Genomic DNA, 22,742 nt, shown 5'->3' with positions numbered 1-22,742 from the left:
GTGGAACCAAGGCAGCAAATGAAGTTGAGGGACAGATCACTCATAATACTATTTTAGATGGGAATAAGTTTGAATGGCTTAATGGCCTATTTCTGTTATTATGACTTTAATGGGAGGAATGCACTAATAATCAAGTCCCACTGTTCCAGCAGTCACACCAATAATGTAAATCTGTTGACTCTAACCAAAATGGCCAATTACCTCATTATTATTATTATCAAAAATAAAAGACATTTCTACTACCTTCTTTTTTTTGTTCATTTGTGGGACGAGGGTGTTGTTGGCTGGCTAGTATTTATTACCTGCCTCTGGATGCCTTTGAGAAGATGGTGGTGAGCTTTTTATTTGAATCACAATCCATTATGCTGTAGTCCACAATGCCCTTAGGGAGGGAATTCCAGGGTATTGACCCAGTGATAGTGAAGGTGATATATTTCCCAGTCAGGATGGTGAGTTGCTCTGAGGGGAATTTGCATCTTGTGGTGTTCCCATGTATCTGCTGTTCTTGCTCTTCTAGATGGAAATGGTTGTTGGTTGGCAGGTGCTGTCTAAGGATCTTTGGTGAATTTCTGCAGTGCATCTTGTCGATGGTACACGTTGCTGCTACTGAATGTCAGTAATGGAGGGCCTGGATACTTGTGGGGGTGTAGTGCCCATCAAGAGGGCTGCTTGTGCTGGATGGTGTCAAACCTCTTGCAAATTGTTGGAGCAACACCCATCCAGGCAAGTGGGCATATTCCATCACGCTCCTCACATGTGCCATATAGACAGTGGACAGGCTTTGGGGAGGCATGAGGTAAGCTGCCTGCTGTAATATTCCTAGCTACTAACCTGCTCTTGTAGCCACTGTACATGTGTGGCTAGACCAGTTGAGTTTCTGGTCAACAGTAACCCCCACAATGTTGATAGTGGGGAATTCAGTGATAGTAACACCATTGAATGGGTAGGGGAGATGGGATGGTCACTACCTGGCATTTGTGTGGCACAGATATTACTTGCCAGTTTTCAGACTAAGCATGGATAGTGTCCATGCCGTGTTTCATTTGAACATGGGCTGATTCAGTATCTGAGGATTCACAAATGGTGCTGAACATTGTGCTATCATCGGTGCACATCCCCACATCTGACCTTATTATGGAGGGAAGGTCATTGATGAAGCAGCGGAGGATGGTTGGGCTTAGGACACTAAACTGAGGAATTCCTGCAGAGATGTTCTGGAGCTGAGATAACTGACCACCTACACCCACAAACATCTTCCTATGTGTCAGGAATGACTCTAACCAGCAGAGACTTTTCCCCCGATTCCCACTGACTCAGTTTTGGAAGGCTCCTGATGCCACATTTGGTAAAATGAGGCCTTGATGTCAAGTGCTGTCACTCTCACCTTCCTTTCTGGAATTCCGCTCTTTAGTCCATGTTTGAACCATGGCCATAATGAGGCCAGGAACTGAGTGGTCCTGGCAGAACTCAAACTGGGCATCAGTGGATAAGTTATTGTTGGGCAAGTGCTGCTTGATAGCACTGTTGATGATATCTTCCATCACGTTATAGATTAAGGAACAACAAAAAAAAAGTCTGTTTATTCTGAGCAAAATCTATTCTTAAAGGTAGTGACAAAAACTGTTTAGGACCTAAACTATGAATCAAAACTATATCCCCTACACAGACAGAAACCTAGAAGATAGGAGCAGGAATAGTCTCGTTGACCCCCTCGAGCTGCTTTGCTATTCAATATGAGAACGGCTGATCATCAAGATGAATATCCTAATTCCACTGTTCCCCCCCCCCCACATCCCTTGATCCCTTTAGACACAATGGCTATATTTCCCTTGTTTCTTGACAACATAATGTTTAAGCCTCAACCACTTTTTGTAGCAGTGAGTTCCACAGGCTCATCATTCTCTGGGTGAAGAAATTTCTCCTCATCTCAGTGCTAAAAGGGTGCCCCTAATGCTGAAACTATGACCCTTGGTTCTGCCACCATCGGGAACATCCTTCTTGCATCAAACTGTCTAGTCCTGTTAGAATTGTATAGTTTTCTATGAGAACCTCACATCCCATCCTTCTAAACTCCAGTGAATATAATCCTAATCGATTAATCTCTCATCAATTTATTAGTCTCGTCATCCCAAGAATCAGTCTGGTAAATCTACATTACATTCTTTATTTAGCAAAAACAACCTCCCTCAAGAGACAAAGGCTGCACACAATATTCCAGGTGTGGCCTCACTAATGCCCTGTATAATTGCATCATGACAATATTGTTCCTGTATTCTGATCCCCTTGCTCTAAGGCCAACACACAGTTTGCCTTCTTTTACTGCCCACTGCACTTGCAGACTTATATTCAGCAACTGGTGCACGAGGATACTCAAATCTTATTGAATACTCCCCTCCCTCAATTCAAATAATATTTTGTCTTCCTATTTTTGGTCCCAAAGTGGATAACCTCACATTTATTCACATTGTACTGTATCTACCATGTATTTGCTCACTCACCCAGCCTGTCCAAATCACACTGCAATATCTCTGCATCCTCCTCATAGCTCACCCTTTCAGCCAGCCTTGTGTCATCTGCAAATTTGGAGATATTGTGTTTAGTTCCCTCATCTAAATCATTAACATATATAGTGAATAATTAAGTACCGATCCCTATTACTAATCCTGATTGTTCACTGCCTACCATTCAGATAAAGACCAATTTATTCCACCTGTTTATTTTCAGTCTGCAAACCAAATTTGTATCCATCTCAATATATTATCTCCGTCCCATGTGTTTTAATTTTACAGATTAATCTCTCATGTGGGACTTTGTCAAAATTTGTTTGAAAGTCCAAATAATCCACATTCACTGGCTCTCCTTCATCATCTCTGCTAGTTACATCCTCAAAGAAAACCAGTAGCTTTGTCAAACTTGATCTCTCTTTCATAAATCCATGCTGACTGCTATGGATTACTATTACTATTCTATTTCTGTTTATTTAATATCCTGCTATAAAATCAGTGATAATAGACACTTGTGTCTTCCTCACTCATACACATACAAAAGAAAAATTCCATTCTCTACTGGGATGATCAGTTTTAAAATAAAAGGTAAAAAGGAGAAAAAACCCTGTGTTCCAAGGTTCTGCTACCAAAGGATAAAACGTGATGACTTTTCATGTCCACTGGATTGCCTGCTGATGAATTACTAGCAGCCATAGATTGATGGGGTATGCTCTGTTCTGACTGCAGTTATAGAGTCATAGAGATGTACAGCATGGAAACAGACCCTTTGGTCCAACCTGTCCATGCCGACCAGATATCCCAACCCAATCTAGTCCCACCTGCCAGCGCCTGGCCCATATTCCTCCAAACTCTTCCTATTCATATACCCATCCAAATGCCTCTTAAATGTTGCAATTGGACCAGCCTCCACCACATCCTCTGGCAGCTCATTCCATACACGTACCATCCTCTGCGTGAAAAAGTTGCCCCTTAGGTCTCTATATATCTTTCCCCTCTCACTCTAAACCTATGCCCTCTAGTTCTGGACTCCCCGACCCCAGGGAAAAGACTTTGTCTATTTGTCCTATCCATGCCCCTCATAATTTTGTAAAGGTTTTTGTGTTGTGGAAACAGTCCATTGATTTTAGCAGGTTCACAGAAATATTGGCTTTTGGAAACACCTATTAGTTTACCAGGAACATCTACCGAGAAACAGGATTTCAGGAGCAAGGCTCGCAACTTCTGGGGTGTCCTTACTTTGACCCCTGCGTCTGTGAAAAAGGCCAGATGGTTGAAAGCCAACATTAGCATATGGGTCTCCTAGTCCTTTAAAGCGGAGTTTCTATTTCCCCAGTATTGCATTCTTTATCTCCCTTGTTTCGTTGTTTTTCTGATGTCATTTCTTTTGTGCCCACAGCACATATCACATAGATTTTTTTAAACAATCAATTCAGAGAACGCCCAAATAGTTCAAGATGTAAAAAATATATTCCTGACTCTTTTTTCCTCCACAACAAAACCAATATGCTGCTGAATCAAATGTGCAATGAAATGCTTCTCCTGGAATATTAATTCTGTCTCTTTCTGCAGATGTTGCCAGACCTGCTAATACCAACATCTTCTGTTAAAATGCAACTTGCACCTGTCTGGTACTGATGCTAAATTATCAGTGGAGGACCAAATCCCCCTTCCAACAGGTGTCCAAGTTGAGTCAGTTTGTTAGTTTTCACCGAGCCCTGTTCTCCTGAGTTGGTGCAACACACAGAAGACGTGCATTTCAACAAACTTTTATTAGTTTCGATTTCCTTGACGTGATGAGATCCAGAAACTCAGTCATTGGCCTCTCGATGTAAAAGAGGCGTGAAAACCTGGGTGGAAAGATCGAGGAATCGAAACTGAGCAGCAGCCCGGTGAGTGCCTTAGCTGGACTTCAGTCCCTTTGCAGAGAGCGCGGTGGAAGGGGATGAGAGCGTTGCTTCGGTGATCAGGGTACGCTGTTTGTAAAGGGTCAGCCGATCGCGTTGCTTTTCCGCTACTTAAATCTGTTTTCCTTCATCACACGAGATACTCACAGTCCTAAATCAACTGCTTAAAATAGGTTTGGTGATGCCGGTGTTGGACTGGGATGTACAAAGTTAAAAATCACGCAACATCAGATTAAAGTGTAAACAGGTGGGTTTTGTTTTCGCTTAAAATACAGGGTTGCTTGTCTTAACGCTCTTATTTTCCTCACAGCACTGTTTAAGGGGAGCGGTCGGAAATAAAATATAAAATATCTTTCGGTTTTTATTTTTGCCCCAAATTTGCCCTTGCGATTGACGCCACCATTTGTGTATATGGTGAATAACGTGAATTGCCTACATATTGTGACAAAAATTTATATATGTAATAAGATTAAATATTGTTTTGAAAAGTGCGACCTCTTACCAAATGGGGTTTTGAAGTCTTGGGTTGGTTGCCTATGTAGGAAAGCAAGAATTGGAGTCAGTCGTGTAGTTGAAATAATGAAAAGTCTCAAAGCATTTCGAAGAGATACCTTAAACATACAATAAAAAACCGGAGTGCATAAGGAGATATTGGGTCAGGTGACCAAAAGCGGCCTTTAGGAAATTGGTTTAAGGTGTGTCACCTCGAAGGGTAAATGTGGCAGAGAGAATTCTTGAACTTGGGGCTTAACCAACTGAACGCACGGCCATTGATGGGTTAAAACGAGGGATCCTCCAGAGGCTGGAATATTGGGATAATAGGTCACTCCAGTGGTTTACATTTGCAATATTAGAAGTGTGATGCAATCTGTAAAACATATTTAGTCGGCAGTGCTTGGTGAAAGTGTGACTAATAACGTGTCATTATAGTCACAGGATTGATAAGTACTCACAAGGTTCAAGTGATTAATATACAAATACTCCACTGAGTTATTGCCGTAATGCAGCTGCAAAACGTTTAGATTTGTTTTTCTAATCAAGGATGTAGGAATTGCAGGACCTACATTCAGTTGGATCTTGATTTACCTTTACCTTAATGGTTTACCTGTCCTTCCTGCAGAAGGTGATGTGTGTATGGAATGAGCTGCCAGAGGAGGGAGTTGAGGCTGGTACTATTACAACATGGGTATGTGAACAGGAATGGTTTAGAGGGATCTGGGCCAAATGCTGGCAAATGGGACAAGATTATGTTTTTAGAGAGTGGTGGGTACATGGAATGCACCACCTGCAGTAGTAGTAGAGTCAGATACATTAGGATTGAGAGTGTGGTGCTGGAAAAGCACAGCAGGTCAGGCAGCATCCGAAGAGCAGGCGAATCAACGTTTCGGTCCTGAGCCTTTCAGGCAGCATCGAGGAGCAGGAGAATCGAGGATTCCTGATGAAGGGAATCCTGTTCCTTGGATGCTGCCTGACCTGCTGTGCTTTTCCAGCACCACACTCTCGACTCTGATCTCCAGCATCTGCAGTCTTCATTTTCTCCTCAGATATATTAGGGACATTTTAGCAACTTTTGGATAAGCACATGGAAGATAGGTTAGTCTGATCTTAGAGCAGGATAAGAGGTCAGCACAACATTAAGGGCCAAAGGGCCTGCACTGTGCTGTAGTGTTCTGTGATCAGCGTGGATGAGTTGGCCTGGAGAGTCGTTCTGTGCTGTACATCTCTATGACTCTGCAAGGCTGGGGCTATTTTTCCTGAAGCATCAGAGGCTGTGGGGTGACTTTATAAAGGTTTATAAAATAATGAGGAGCATGGATAGGGTGAATAGTCAAGGTCTTTTTCCCAGGATAGGGGAGCTCAAAACTAGAACGCATAGATTTAAGATGAGTGGGGAAAGATATAAAAGGACCTAAGGGGCAACCTTTTACACAGAGGGTGGAGCATGTATGGAATGAGCTGCCAGAGGAAGTGGTGGAGGCTGGTACAATTACAACATTTAAAAGACATCAGGATGGATATATGATTAGGAAGGGCAAATGGGACTAGATTAATTTGGGATATCTGGTCAGCATGGATGAGTTGACCCAGCAAACTCCTCGGTCTTGAAAATTTCTACTGATCTGGTATGTATAGTGTTTTGGATGGGGCTGTCTGTGTAAGCTTGGGTGGTAGATTTTTGGTCTACCTTGACCATTTTGGGCTGTTTTCATGTTGTGTATATAAACAAAAAAAAAGGAAGAGTCAGTTCAGCGCCTCGAGCCTGCTCTTCCATTCCATAAACTCATGGTTGATCTGTTTGTACTGTTTTACCCTCTTAACCTTTCACCCCATGGCTAATCACGTTCTCCAATAACACATGTTTCATCAATGTGGTATATGAATAGGAAGGGTTTGGACGGATATGGGCCAGGCGCTGGCAGGTGGGACTAGATTGGGTTGGGATATCTGGTCGGCATGGATGGGTTGGACCCAAGGGTCTGTTTCCATGCTGTACATCTCTGACTCTAACTCCCATTGGCTATTATATGATACCATCCCTGGTTACCTTAAGTCCATTCTCGGTGTTTACTTCTATAACCTCCTGTGGCTCCAAGCTCTCCCTCAGAATGAAATCACCTCCAGTTCCGCAACTACTCCAGATCAGACCACTGCTCTCTCTGTAACCTCCTCCACTCTTCCTGTTTGTGCCACTTCATTCAGACCCCTGTCTGTCCAGCTTCCTGAAACCTCTTCCTGCCATTATAAATGGAATGGGTTGTCGAACCTGAAGGATGTTATAATTTGAATCACAAATTTTTCTGATCAGACTGTTGGATTCAACAGCAGACTAGTTTGTCACTGGAAATGCACAAGGCTGAGATCTTGCTGAACTGATTCTGGAGATCTTTACCAGAATGGCTGAATCCAGCCTGTCTAACCCATCCCTATGTGAACCCAGCCTGTCTAACCCATCCCTATGTGAACCCAGCCTGTCTAACCCATCCCTTTGTGAACCCAGAGTCAAGAGTGTGCCACTGGAAAAGCACAGCAGGTCAGGTAGCATCTGAGGAGCAGGAGAATCGACGTTTCGGGCATAAGCCCTTCATCAGGATTCCGAAACGTTGATTCTCTGCTCCTTGGATGCTGACTGACCTGCTGTGCTTTTCCAGCAGCACACTCACGACTCTGATCTCCAGCATCTGCAGTCCTTACTTTCTCCTATATGAACCCAACCTGTCCTACCCACTCATTCCAGGTGTCAATCTAGTAAACTCCTCTAAATCACCTTTCTTTGTATTCTTCCTTAATAAGGAGACCAAAACTATATCCACAGTATTTGAGATGTGGTCTCATCAATGCTCAGTATAACTGAATTATAACCTCCTTATTTTTATATTCAATACCTCTCCTAATGAAGGATAGCATCCCTTTAGCCTGCTTGTTATGTGCTGTGACTCATGCACCAGAACACCTAAACCATTTACACCTCAGAATTTTTCAGTCATTTTCTGTTTAAGTAGTACTGGGCCTTTTTATTCTACCTGCCAAAGTGAACAACTTGACATTTTTCCATATTATTCTCCAACTGCCTCACTTTTGCCCACTCGCGCAAACTACTTGTTTCCATCTGTAATGCTGTTACGTCTTATTCACAACATACTTTCCTACCTACCTTGTGTCATCTATGAACTTCGCTGCCATGTCTTTACTCTCCTTGATGGGCGTCAAATTTTTATAATTTCCCTGTCTAGGCCCCACAGGAATCTGTTGATCATAACCTGCCAAACAGATGAAGGATCATTTATGCATTCTCTGTTTTTAGTTGGCCAGCCGATCTTTCACCCATTTGTTACTCCCAACACCATAAACTTTTATTTTCTTAAACAAACTTTGATGTGCCACCTTACCAACTTGCCATCAGTAAATCCAAGTACATTGCATCTTTCAGGCTTCCAAATTATCCACACAATGTTACTTCTTCAAAAGACTCCAACAAATTGATTATACACAGTTTTCTCTTTGAATCCAATATCAAGGCTAGGGTGCAAGATGTAAATATTTACTGTTTTTATTAGCATGTTTTGAGAAGATTTGTAGCTCAGGTTGATGGTTAGTATGTAAGTTAGTTCGCTGAGCTGGAAGGTTTGTTTTCAGACATTTCGTCACCATACTAGGTAACATCATCAGTGAGAGTCTGCGGTGAAGCTCTGGTGGAATGTCCCACCTCTCTATTTAGAACATAGAAAAATACAGCGCAGTACAGGCCCTTTGGCCCTTGATGTTGTGCCGATCCAAGCCCACCTAATCTACAGTAGCCCACTATCCTCCACATGCCTATCCAATGCCCGTTTAAATGCCCATAAAGAGGGAGAGTCCACCACTGCTATTGGCAGAGCATTCCATGAATTCACAACTCGCTGAGTAAAGAATCTACTCCTAACATCTGTCCTATACCTACCACCCCTTAATTTAAAGCTATGCCCCCTCGTAATAGCTGACTCCATACGTGGAAAAAGGTTCTCATGGTCAACCCTATCTAAACCCCTAATCATCTTGTACACCTCTATCAAGTCACCCCTAAACCTTCTTTTCTCCAATGAAAACAGCCCCGAGTGCCTCAGCCTTTCCTCATACGATCTTCCTACCATACCAGGCAACATCCTGGTAAACCTCCTCTGCACCCGTTCCAGTGCCTCCACATCCTTCCTATAGTATGGCGACCAAAACTGCACACAATACTCCAGATGCGGCTGCACTAGAGTCTTATACAACTGCAACATGACCTCAGGACTCCGGAACTCCATTCCTCTACCAATAAAAGCCAGTACGCCATATGCCGCCTTCACCGCACTATTTACCTGGGTGGCAACTTTCAGAGATCTGTGTACATGGACACCAAGATCCCTCTGCTCATCCACACTACCATGTATCCGACCATTAGACCAGTACCCCATCTTTTTGTTACTCATACCAAAGTGAATCACCTCACACTTAGCTACATTGAACTCCATTTGCCACCTTTCTGCCCAGCTCTGCAGCTTATCTATAATTTGCTGTAACCTCACACATCCTTCCTCACTGTCAACAACTCCACCGACGTTCGTCTCATCCGCAAACTTGCTCACCCAACCTTCTAGCCCCTCCTCCAGGTCATTTATAAAAATGACAAACAGCAATAGTCCCAAAACAGATCCTTGCGGAACACTGCTAGTAACTGCACTCCAAGATGAACCTTTACCATCAACTACTACCCTCTGTCTTCTTCCAGCCAGCCAATTCCTAATCCAAACCTCCAACTTGCCCTCAATGCCATACCTCCGTATTTTTTGCAGTAGCCTACCATGGGGAACATTATCAAACGCCTTCCTAAAATCCATATACACCACATCTACCGCTTTACCCTCGTCCACCTCCTTAGTTACCTTCTCAAAGAATTCAATAAGGTTCGTGTGGCACAATCTGCCCTTCACAAAACCACGCTGACTATCCTTGATCACATTATTCCTATCCAGATGTTCATAAATCCTATCCCTTACAATTCTCTCTAAGACTTTGCCCACAACAGAAGTGAGACTCACCGGCCTATATTTACTAGGATTATCCCTACTCCCCTTCTTGAACAAGGGAACCACATTTGCTATCCTCCAGTCTTCTGGCACTATTCCTGTAGACAACAAGGACATAAAAATCAAGGCCAATGGCTCTGCAATCTCCTCCCTTGCTTCCCAGAGAATCCTAGGATAAATGCCATCAGGCCCAGGGGACTTATCTATTTTCACACTTTCCAGAATTTCCAACACCTCTTCCCTACATACCTCAAAGCCGTCCATTCTAATTAATTAATTAATTTATAGGTCTTGGTTCTGTAAGGTGGCTGATATCATTTCTGGTTCTTTTTTTCAAGGGAAGATGGACATCACCCACCTTAAGAAACCAAGACCTATAAATAAAGAGGCGGGACATATCACCAGAGACTCACTGATGATGTTACCTAGTATGGTGACAAAATGTCTGAAAACAAACCTTCCAGCTTAGTGACTAACTTACATACTTATTTACTGTTTATTTCTATTTGTCCACTAAATTGTACTATGTATGTGTAGCCTCAGGTCGCCAGATTCAACTCCCTTTATTAGTCCCATCTTGGGGCCCCTACCAACTATCCTAGTCTAGGGAATTACTCACTCACCACATTTTCTCCAGATCCCCCAACATAAGGTACAGAGGGAACTCTGATGTATCCTGGGAGGAGCTGATCCCATACCAGGGTTTCAATACTTCTTCATAGAGCATAGAATATTACAGTGCTGTACAGGCCCTTTTGCCCTCTATTGTACCGACCTGTGAAACTAATCTGAAGCCCATCTAACCTACATTGTTCTATTATCATGCATATCTTTATCCAATGGCCAGTTAAATGCCCTTAAAGTTGGCGAATCTATTACTGTTACAGGCAGTGTGTTCCATACCCTTACTACTTTCTGAGTAAAGAAACTACCTCTGACATTGTCCTATATCTATTACCCCTCAATTTAAAGCTACATCCCCTGTGCTAGCCATCACCATCCGAGAAAAAAGGCTCTCACTCTCCACCCTACCTAATCCTCTTGTCTTTTATGTCTCCTCTTAAGTCACCTCTTTACAGAGAAGGTTATGAAAACAGCTTCAAGTCCCTCAGCCTTTCCTCGTAAGACCTTCCCTCCAAACCAGGCAACATCCTGGTAAATCTCCTCTGCACCCTTTCCAATGCTTCCACATCCTCCCTATAATGCGATGACCAGAACGGTACACATTACTCCAGAGTGGCCGCACCAGAGTTTTGTCCAGCTGCAGCATGACCTCATGGCACTGAAACTCCATTCCTCTACCAATAAAAGCTAACACACCGTACACCTTCTTAAAAACCCTATCAACCTAGGTGGCAACTTTCAAGTATCTATGCACATGAACATCGAGATCTCTCTGATCATCCACACTGCCAAGAATCTTACTATTAACCCAGTACCCTTTATTCCTGTTGCTCCTTCCAAAGTGAATCAGCTCACACTTTTTCATATTAAACTCCATTTGCCACCTCTCAGCCCAGTTCTGCAGCTTATCTATGTCCCTCTGTAACTTGCAACATCCTTCTGCACTGTCCACAACTCGACCGACTTTTGTGTTGTCCGCAAATTTACTAATCCATCCTTCTACACCCTCATCCAGGTCATTTATAAAAATTAGCAGTAGCCCTAAAACAGATCCTTGCAGTATACCACTAGTAACTGAACTCCAGGGTGAACATTTCCCATCAACGACCACCCTCTGTCATGTTACAGCTAGCCAATTTCTGATCCAAACTGCTAAAACCCCCTCAGTCCCATGCCTCTGTACTTTCTGAAGTAGACTATCATGGGGAACCTTATCAAAAACTTTACTGAAATCCATATACACCACATCAACCACTTTACCCTCATTCACCTGTTTGGTCACCTCTCAAAGAACTCAATAAGGTTTGTGAGGCATGACCTACCCTTCACAAAACTGTGACTATCCCTAATTAAATTATTGCTTTCTAGATGATTATAAGAGATAGGATTTATAATGCTTTCCAACACTTTACCCACAACCAAAGTAAGGCTCACTGGTCTATAATTACCAAGGTTGTCTCTACCCCTCTTCTTGAACAAGGGGACAACATTTGCAGTCTTCTGATGCTATTCCTGGAGACAATGACAACATAAAGATCAAAGCCAAAGACTCTGCAATCTCTTCCCTGGCTTCCCAGAGAATCCTAGGATAAATCCCATCCAGTTCAGGGGACTTACCTATTTTCCCACTTTGCAGAATTGCTAACACCTCCTCCATATGAACCTCAATCCCGTCTAGTCCAATAACCTATATCTCACTATTTCCCTTGGCAATATTGTCTTTTTCCTGTATTAATACTGATGAAAAATATCTATTTAATATCTCTCCTATCTCCTCGGACTCCATGCATAAGTTCCCACTACCATCCTTGATTTGTCCCTAATCTTACTCTGGTCATTCTTTTATTCCTGATATATCTATAGAAAGCTTTAGGGTTTTCCTTGAACCTACCTGCTAAAGACTTCTCATGTCCCCTCCTGACATTCTTAGCTCTCTCTTTAGGTCTTTCCTGTCTAACTTGTGACTCTCAAGTGCCCTAACTGAGCCTTCATGTCTCACCTTTACATAAACCTACGACTTCCTCTTGGCAAGAGATTCAACATCTTTAGTAAACCATGGTTTCCTCACTCCCTTCCTGCCTAACAGGTACATACTTATCAAGGACATGCAGTAGCAGTTCTTTGAAAAAGCTGCATTTTTCAATTGTGCCCATCCCTTGCAGTTCCCTTCCCCATGCATCCTAATCTTGCCTAATCACATCATAGTTGCCTTTTCCCCAGTTATAACTATTGCCCTGCGGTATATGCCTGTCCCTTTCCATCGCTAAAGTAAACTTAACTGAATTGTGGTCACTATCACCAAAGTGCTCATCTACCTCCAAGTCTAACACCTGGCTGGGTTCATTACCCAGTACCAAATCTAATGTGGCCTTGCCTCTTGTTGGCCTAACTACATACTATGTCAGCAAACCCTTCTGCACACATTGGACAAAAACTGACCCATCTAATGTGCTCGAACTATAGCGCTTCCAGTGAATATTTGGGAAGTTGAAATCCCCCATAATACATAAAACTGGTGGTTATAGCATCTATTTCAGACCTATCTATATCTGTTCAATAAAGCAGCGAATGTCTCATTTCAGCTGATTTTTATCTTTCACTTTCTGCCTTTTCCCAGGGTTCCCTTTACTCTGCTCTTCCGCATTGCCTAAGTTTTAGCTCAGCTTTCTGTCCTGACAACATTACAATACAACTACTGCTCTGCCTGGAGCTGCCCCCAACAATGGTCCGAGCTCTGGAAGTCATTAATTTACAATCTTGTTTACGTAGCATAACTCATACAATAGGGCAGTTCCCTCTGGAATGGTACACCATGGGGCAGTTTCCTGCTCCCAGTCCATGGAGTTCTCACTGCTGCATGTATCGATGCAGTCAGTATTCCTGTCCCCTGGGCCCCATGCATAGCATGATTGGTGGTTGGTCATGGAGACAAGACTCCCATACTCCAGAGCTGCTCACGACAGAGAGACACAATAGACATTCCAAGTCCCATAGCCAGTCTATCCAAAGTCCCGGTGACTCCCCTGCTTTTTGGCAGAATATTTTTCCAAAATCCTGCAATTCTGTCAGTGTGTCATTCGAGTAAACTGCAGAACCTGATGGCCATGTCTTATTGTTTATTAATGGGCATGCTAGGGATACATTAACACTACTGGGTTCTTCCCCATCTGTCCACTTATATTCTGAATTGGACGAATACCAAATATCATTGTCCCATTGATTGAGTCCCAATCAGCTGAAGTTAATAAAGAGGACACTTTAGTTGGATTCACTTGGGCCCTCTTGTGGCACAGAGGTAGTGACCCTATCTAGACCAGGAGACCTGAGTTCCAGTCCCACTTGCTCCAGAGGTGACATCTGTGAACAGGTTGATTTAGAAAAATGGGTTTATTAAAAATGTAGCTAGGTTCACTTTCCAGTTTCTTGGCTTGTCTGTTTCGTGTGCTCAATTGAGACCAATATACAGCCTATACTGATCTGCTCCTCCTCTGCTTTATCCGCTCTTTCCTGAAGAGTCTGAGCCATCTCCACCAGTGTAACCTTCTGCTGTGGCCAGTGGCCCAGTCAATGTCCCATCCACTTCCTTTCAATCTCGTAGCATATGGAGCCCAATCAGCGGAACCTTGGTTTGTTTGGGGAAACCCACTTCCTCCAAACAGTCTTTTATGCTGGGAGTTGTCCCTTGGGACGTTGTGCCAAATGTTTCTCCCAAAATTGTGGGGTCTTAACTCAGCCAACCAGTCTGCTAGCACACCGAACCCATTGCTGGAAGACCATGTCTGGACACAGAACGCATTTCCTCCACTGGGACATTTAATCTTTTTGAACATTTTGCTCAGCGACTGATTGCAGTGCCAAATGTAGTGTGAGACTGAAAGCATCTAATGGGTTCTTTTAAGGTCTGATCAAAATGATTACAAGAAGACTGATGTGCCTCAATATATAGCAAATTTATTGAGTTCAAATACTTAATACTTATGAATTAGTTATTGACACATATTAAGCTAAATGATTAGATTAAACTACTGAGATACATGTGAGTCTTACACTGCCTTTCGGCACATCAGGAACTTTGACGAAGCAACTCTATCTCCGATTCCATGGCACCTGTCTTGCAAATACCTGCCATATGGAGCAACTTCATTGAGGAAGCAAAGTCCTCGATATTAAGGTTTCTGAATCTAATGTTGCATGCTGCGTCAAAGTTTCTCGTACTTTCAGTCCTCTTCCAGGCATTCTATTGTGCAGAAAACAAGTTAAAGACCACTTCCAGGTAGCCTCCTACTAACTGCACAGTAACCTGTTTCCTACCTGGCCCATTGTGCAGTTAGCTCTCCAGCCCAAACAGGCTGTTTTTGCATGAGGCCTGCTATTTCATGTATTTTTCCACTTTGTTCAATCATGTGCAGTTAAGTTTTGATATAGCATTTTAAGGCCAACACTATAATCACATTTTACATCTGACAATGTCAACCTGTTTAATGGTGTAAAGTGGCTCATGAGATTCAACATCCAACATCTCTCCTGCACCAATCCTCATCGACCTGCTTTGCTTCTCTCCAGAAAACACTTGTGTGTGAAATAATCCAGCCTGTTGTATTTAAAGCACTGTCCTCCCTATCTTGGAAATGTTTCCTTTACTCCTGTGTATTGCTCACTCCCTCTATATTTGATACTGCTTGATATGGGGGCTTAGGTTACTATACTTCAAGGAAACCCATCCAGAAATACAGGAATTAGAATGATGGATTTGGGGGAACAGAAATACTAGCAGTGTGATACGGTTAGCAATTGGGAATAGACCACCATGGATTGTCTCTGTGTTAATATCTAGTGTAAATGAAAATATTGTGGGAATGGATATCCCAAAGGGGAATGGAAATGCTAACCCTAATGGGGAAGTTATGTTTCAGTATATGAAGGATGATTATGGTGGTTGGGAAAGCTAAGTGGGAACTATACATATTCCCTCCCCACCAATCATCAACATTAAACAGTATTGGATGCCTGGAAGGCATAACGAAATCTCATCGACTACTGAAGGGTTAGTGACTTCAGGGCTTGTATGACCTGTCTCCCTGTTTAATAGCATTGTATGGGCAGGAAGGAAATCAGATGATAGCTGAACAATGACAGTCCATTATCGGCAGTTAGACAAATATATGCGACCATTGTTATCTGCTGTCTCATAGCACAGTGGGTCAGTGATTAGCACTGCTGCCTCACAGTGCAAGGGACCCAGGTTCGATTCCAGCCTTGGGTGACTGTGTCTGTGTGGAGTTTGCACATTCTCCCCATGTCTGCATGGGTTTCCTTTGGGTGCTCCGGTTTCTTCCCAAAGATGTGCAAGTTAGTTGAATTGGCCATTCTAAATTACCCGTAGAATTCAGGGATGTATAGGTTAGGTGCATTAGTCAGGGGTAAATGTAGAGTAATGGGGAATTGGTGGAATACTCTCCAGAGGGTTGGTGTGGACTTGTTGGGCTGAAGGGCCTGTTTCCACACTGCAGGAATTCTATTCATACTGGAGTAGCAGTCATTAGGAATTGATGAATGGTATGTCACCATCAATCTGGCTAATGCCAGATTAATGCTCCATTACCCTGGATGAAAACTCGAAGGGTCAGTCTGCTTTCACATAGGAGAGTAGATTGCCACAGGGCAACCTACACAGCCCAACTCTCTGCCGTGGTTTAATAACCCAGGATGTGGAGATATTGCCTCTCTTGCTCTCTCTCTCACTCTCACTCTCTCTCTCGCTCTCTCTCTTCCCCCACCCCGAGCAATACAGACCACCCACTGCATCGATGACAAACTGTTACGTGGCCCTTCAGAAGACACAGTAGCTGAAGTGTTAGCCATCTTGACTCAACATCTGGCACTGGAAATTAATCCCAAGAAAATCCAGGGGTTGAGCCAGAGTGTTCTTTTCCTGGGAATCTAGTGGGTCGGGGAGAATGTGTAATCCCTAAAAAATAAAATCAATGCGATGCAAGCCCTGACGGCTAACGAAGTGGTCTTGAGTTTTGTGGGGCTGTTGCGTTACTGTAGTAGGCACGTCCCTCATTTTGACCATCCTGTTGCAACACATTTACACTGCCATATTTTCCCTTACAATAGAAGGCTTTTGAAGCTGCTAAAGAAGTGGTTGTGCAAACAGTTCCTTTGGCTGCTTATGTGTCAGAAATACCCCTAGAATTACAAGTATCCGTGACTGACAATATAGCTACTTGGAGTCTGTGGCAAAATCAGCTGGGGCAGCAGTCTCCCCTAGGATTTTGCCAAAATACTATATTCAGTTTGAGAAGCAGCTAGCGTATTATTGGGCAGTCATGGAAATGAAGGGGTGGGGGGGGGGGGGTGGTGACTGGAACAGATAAAATCATTTTAAGGCAAAGACTTTCCAACTTGTCTTGGATGTTTTGTCTGGAGGTACTATAAACAAGGTGGATCAACTGCAACAAAGCTCCTGAGTAAAATGAAAATGTACATCCCAGTCAGGGCAGCTCAGGAATGGGACTGAGTTTTAAAAAGATTGCCGCTTGTCCCAGACATACTGAAGCTCTCCCACGGTGTGATCCCATTCCTGATTCACTGAAAAATGGGATTTATCTTTTAAACAGTTAAAAGCAGATGACACAACATGTCTGGTTTGCCCATAACTCTGCAATCTATCATAATAGCAAAAGTACTGGAATGCTGTAGCATTTAACTCCAACACTGCAGTAATGAATAGTTTATGATTGTTAAAATTTTGACAGCAGAAGAGCTTCAAGTAAATGTGAAGTGTTAAATAGACACTAGTGTTACATGGATCATCATCCACCTGTATAAAGTGCTCACGGAAGAGCCAAAAAATCAAGACATCAAAGATCAAGTCCAGACTATGTGATGTTATCTCAAGGAGGCAATCTAACCAGAAAACCCAAAGCAATAGGATGAGAGGAAATGTACAGTTCAAATAGTAAATGTTAGCAAAGTCTATTATTCATAATTGAAATAAGTTTAAAGCCTGGACTGGTAACATGTTTCAGATGAGTTTGGCAGTCTTTTGCCGGGCTGCAGTCACTACTGCTGAATGAATCCCAAACTTTTACCAAGATCTTTTCACAGAGCTTGGGTGTCTTCCTGCTGAATACCGTCTTAAAGTGGATGAGAATGTGAAACTGCTTCCATGTCTTCTGAGGAAGGTTTCAGTTACCCTTCAGTCAAGACTGAAAGCCAAGAGAGAGGAGCTGGAAAAGAAGGGATTAATCAAGTGACAACTCCAACAGACAATGATGAAGTCATGCTACTGTGTCATGCCTGTGGGATATGGCTTGGAGGTATCCTCAAGCAACAAAGAAAATGAGTTGCATTTGCATTCTGGGCGTTAATGCGAGTAGAATGACAACGCCCAGAGAAGAAACCTCATTCCAGCAACAAACAAACACCAGGCAAACTGCCATCAACGCATCAATGTGCTATTGGAAGACCTGAATGTTTAAGGATTATGTATGCAGTAACAAACTTGAATGCACAAAACATGTTCTGTTCATGAGTGAAGTTTTTCTTAATAGAAAATATCTAGTGGGTATCTTGTAGCTGTGAATGGCTGCATGTGATTTTTTTCAGAAAAGTGGTATCTTGGGAGAAACGCATTTGTGTAATGTGACATGCCTTAGCGATGTGACATCTGATGTTGTTGTTTTTCTGCAACAATGCAAGAAGACTAAAGTCTACGCATGGGAATTAACCTCTGAACTACTTCTAGGTTATTATAATGTTTCTGACATAAGACTAAAACTGTACACTACTCCAGATCTGGTCTCACAAACACTATACCACTGTTGCAACATTCTTTATATTCCATTTCTTTTGCAATGAATAATAACATTCCATTTGCTTTCCTAATAATTGGCTGTAACTGCACATTAATTTATTGTGATTCATGTGCCAGCACTGCCAGATCCCTTTGTTTTGCAGAGTTTTGTCATGTTTCTCCATTTAAATATTTTGCTGTTTTTCTGCCTGCCAAAGTGGGCAAGTTCACATTTTACTCAGCCATTTTTTTTGCTCACTTACTTAACCTAGCTAATATTACCACTGAAGTCTCATGGTCTATTTATTACAAGTCTCAAAATAAAACTTTATTAATGTAAAGTGCTGGTAAATGATTTGTGATTGGATTCAGATGTACAAGTTACTTTGCCATCTGTGCTTCCTGGTTCAATTCCTAAATGGCTTAGCTTCGGTTGTAAGGTTGTGCTTCCTTATTTTAATTTCCATCTTTTCAATGCTATTGTTTCTCTCTGTCCACCCTATCAAATCTCTCATTAATTTTTAAGCACCTCAGTTGGATCAACCTTCAAGCTTTTATAAATAAAGAATTACAAGCTAGCTTTATGCTACCTTGGAAGCCAACCCTTTAAGCCTGTTGTCTTGTTGAACATGTGCTGGCATCCCTACTAAAGCCAATGTATCTTTCCTGACTTTCATTGCCTAAAACTGAACACAGAATGGGGTTTAGTCAATGTTTTGTACAACTAAAGCTTAACTTGTATTTCAACTTCCTTAAATTAAAGGCCAGTGCTTCATTTTCCTTTTTAGATTACTTTGTATACCTGCTTAATAACATTTAGGGATTAGTGTACTTGGATATCTAGATTCCTTTCCACCTCTACTTCTTATCTCTTCCGTGAAGAAGATATCCCATCTGTGCGGTGAAAATTGGGCAACTTTTAAGTTTTTATTATTAAGACTACCATTTCACCAGTCTACATCTAGATTAGCGAGAGCTGCATGAATAATTGTTGAAGGAATATGAATATTAGTTAATGCTGACAGAACTTAAGAATTTGTCATAATGGAGACCTTTGATATTACTTTTTCTGGGTCAGTGAGTCTATTTAGAAGTAGTTATGAACTTTAAATAGTGCAGTAAAAAAAATCAACTGGGTAAAACTTTAAGGGTTTTATAGGAAGACTAATCTTAAAGACTAAAAGCTAAAATCATTCTATTTCATTGATTTCTAATTGCTCACACTTTGGGAAACCTCAACAACACATTTCTGGAATAGTATTGACAGCAACTTGAGTCTTTAACTCCAAATATTCAGAGGAGTAATGACACCTAAAACTATCTGTCATAATACCTGGGGAAATTTTCAGGTGTTTGGCTACTTGATGTCTTCTGGTTGCTGCTTTGTAACTTTTCCAGTCTTACAGTGAATATAAATAATTTTTCCTAATCCAGTCGGATATTTTTCCAAATCTGTATGATTGTCTCAAATAACCAATGTTTATTATTGCAATCAAAAATGTTATTTGCATTGTTAATGATCTAACAATTGTGTGAGGGCTTGAATAGTGCACCCTTTGGAGGAACAGGGCGTCACTGACAACAACTTTGAATTTCTATTTTAAACTGCAATCATGTGAATATTGGAGATGCTGACAATTCCATAGAGTAATGATGGTGAACACTGCTGGTCATTGCAAATGTAAAGTATGGGTCAACTACAAATCAGTATTATTTCTAGTTTAACCACTTCTTTCTTGAATAGGAGTGTTGTGTGGCCTGTTTTCAGTCTCCCAAAATAATTTGGATTTCTAAAGAGCATTTAAAATTTATCATCAGAATCATTTCTATTTAAAAGCTAATTGAGGTATATTTTAAAATTATTGCTGTAGAACAACTGTAGGTGCAAGAACTTTGAATGGTTCAGCTTAAGTTGATAAAAGTCAAGCTTAGAGTGGTGCTGGAAAAGCACAGCAGGTCAGGCAGCATCTGAGGAGCAGGAAAATCGACATTTCGGGTAAAACCCATCATCAAGAAGGAACTTAAGTTGACAAGAGTCCAGTTAATGGATCTTAAGTTTGGATAATTCAATATTGACTGAGTACTATAATTGAGTCATAGAGTCATAGAGTTATAGAGTCATAGAATCATAAGCATGGAAACAGACCCTTCTGTCCAGCTATGCTAACCATACTCCCAAACTAAACCAAGTCACACCTGCTGTGGTTCTGTTCGCCGAGCTGGAAATTTCTGTTCGCCGAGCTGAAACTGACAACCGGAAGCGGCAGGGACAGGCCACTATAAATGCCGGAGGAAACACCACAGAAGCGCTTCACAGGAGGCTCCCAAGCACTGAGGATGTCACCTAGACAGGGGACAAAACGTTTGCAACAAAAATTTCCAGCTCGGCGAACAGAACCACAGCAACGAGCACCCGAGCTACAAATCTTCTCACAAACTTTGAACAAGTCACACCTGCCTGCACTTGGCCCATATCCCTTCAAACACTTATTCATATACTTGCCTAAATGTCTTTTAAACACTAACTGTAGGCACATTTACCACTTCCTTTGGAAATACATTCCATACACAAATCACTCGCTGTGTTTAAAAGAAATGCCCCTCAAGTCTCTTTTAAATCTTTCTCCTCTCACCTCAGAATATGCCCCCTAGTCTTGAAATCTCCACCCTAGGGAAAAGACACCTGCCTTTCTATACCCCTCATGCTTTATAAAGCTCTGTAAGGTCACTCCTCAATGTCTTACACTCCAGTGAAAAAAGTCCAGTCGATCCAGCATCTCCTTATATCTCAAACCCTTCACTCCCGGCGACATCCGCTAAATCTCTTCTGAACCCTCCTCACCTTGTATATCTTTCCTATAACATATCCTTCCAAATACCCTTCCTATTGTGTAGACGATTAGTGCTCTAATCTGGGGCACTGACTTACAGACTGTGTTATCCAGAACTGGGGAAATGCTAAACAATACTAAACCTATTGAATCTACGCTTGAACTCTGAATCTCAAGAACTTTAAAGAACTAAGGTTCCTTCAAGGCAAGAAAATCTTAAAATAGTGATAAAGATAAGATATAAATCAATATTGAAAGTATTTCCTCTGCATTACGGATTTCTTTTATGTTAAGCTGTTCCATTGTTAACATTAATTAGGAAATGTTATACATTTGGTACAGACAAATAAATCTCTAACATGTAGTAAAGTACTGAGGCTATTTTAGCTAACCTAAAATTGTTACATATGAGGCCTTGTTTCATTTCCTAAGCCTGCATCCTGAGAGTTCTTAAAATTAAGAGGTTATCTAACTGACTATTGAGAGTGTAGATGGAGAGAAATATTTACATCTGGTGGCAAATGTAGAACAAGGTGGTGGAGCGCCAAAATTGGAATGATTTTGCTTATTGATCCTGTCAGAAAGCACTTTTCATGCAAAGGATATTAGATATTTGAAATGATAATTTCCTGAAATGCTATTGTGACTGCGTGGCACTGAAAATTTTAACCTCCAATTGATTGATACCCTTTTCAACCAATGTGACATACATCATAAGGTGAATAGATTAAGTTAGGATATGGATCAGCCATGATTTAGTCAAATAGCAAATCATCAGACACAGGACTGGGAATAATTGGCTCCTTATTTGTATGGCAAAAATGCAATTCAACCTTTTTCTTTAATTACTTGGTTTGAGTAAAAATGAACAACTTTAAATGTTGCCATTATGGATTCCCCTGCATATGCTGCTACTTTGCTGAATGAGACTCATGTCTTGGTGAAATACAATTCGGAAGTCGGGATGTTTTTTACTGCAATTATTCAAGGGCTTAGTGAGACCACACTTGGAGTATTGCTGCAATTGTAGTCACCTTACTTAAAACTGGATATACTTGCTGGGGAGGGCATGCAACAACGTTTTATAAGCATCTCTGCTGTGGAATGGCAGGACTTTCCCATGAGGAACTATTGGTTCAACTGGGGTTGTGTTCACGGGAGAGAGTCTGATTGAAATGTATACCATTCTAATTTGATTGACAGACTAGATGCAGGGCAGATGTTTTCCCTGGAGACTCTAGAACCGTGGAGTGTAGTCTCAGGATATGTGATAGGCCATTTAGGATTGAGATGAGGGAAAGTTTCTTCACTAAAATGGTAGTGAATCTGTGAAATCCTCTACCACAGAGGTGGAGGCCAAGTCACTGAACATACTCAAGAGATTTTTTTCAAACTTTAAAGATATTTAAGAGGTATGGGGAGAAAGAGAATTAGTCATGATCATATGGAGTAGCAAAGCAGGCTCAAAGAGTCAAATGACCTATTCCTGTTTCTATGTCTCAACTTCCTATCCTTGTGCTGTCCCATGC

General features: G+C 41.8%; 1 protein-coding gene across 4 annotated transcripts in view; it reads left to right on the top strand.

Annotated features, from left to right (window-relative positions):
• Positions 1-4,406: 4,406 nt before the first annotated feature.
• Positions 4,407-22,742, top strand: part of LOC122564437 (NFX1-type zinc finger-containing protein 1-like) — an 89,415-nt gene continuing 71,079 nt past the window's right edge. For 2 of the 4 annotated variants that reach the window (XM_043719294.1, XM_043719293.1), the window contains exon 1: positions 4,407-4,658. The gene's annotated coding sequence lies outside the window, so the exon portion shown is untranslated. The remainder of the gene's footprint in view (positions 4,659-22,742) is intronic. The other 2 variants (XM_043719291.1, XM_043719292.1) reach the window with 2 other exon arrangements.

This window comes from Chiloscyllium plagiosum, chromosome 29 (assembly GCF_004010195.1).
Source record: "Chiloscyllium plagiosum isolate BGI_BamShark_2017 chromosome 29, ASM401019v2, whole genome shotgun sequence".
NCBI classification, from domain to species: Eukaryota; Metazoa; Chordata; class Chondrichthyes; order Orectolobiformes; family Hemiscylliidae; genus Chiloscyllium; species Chiloscyllium plagiosum.
This window is presented reverse-complemented; position numbering and strand designations above follow the sequence as displayed.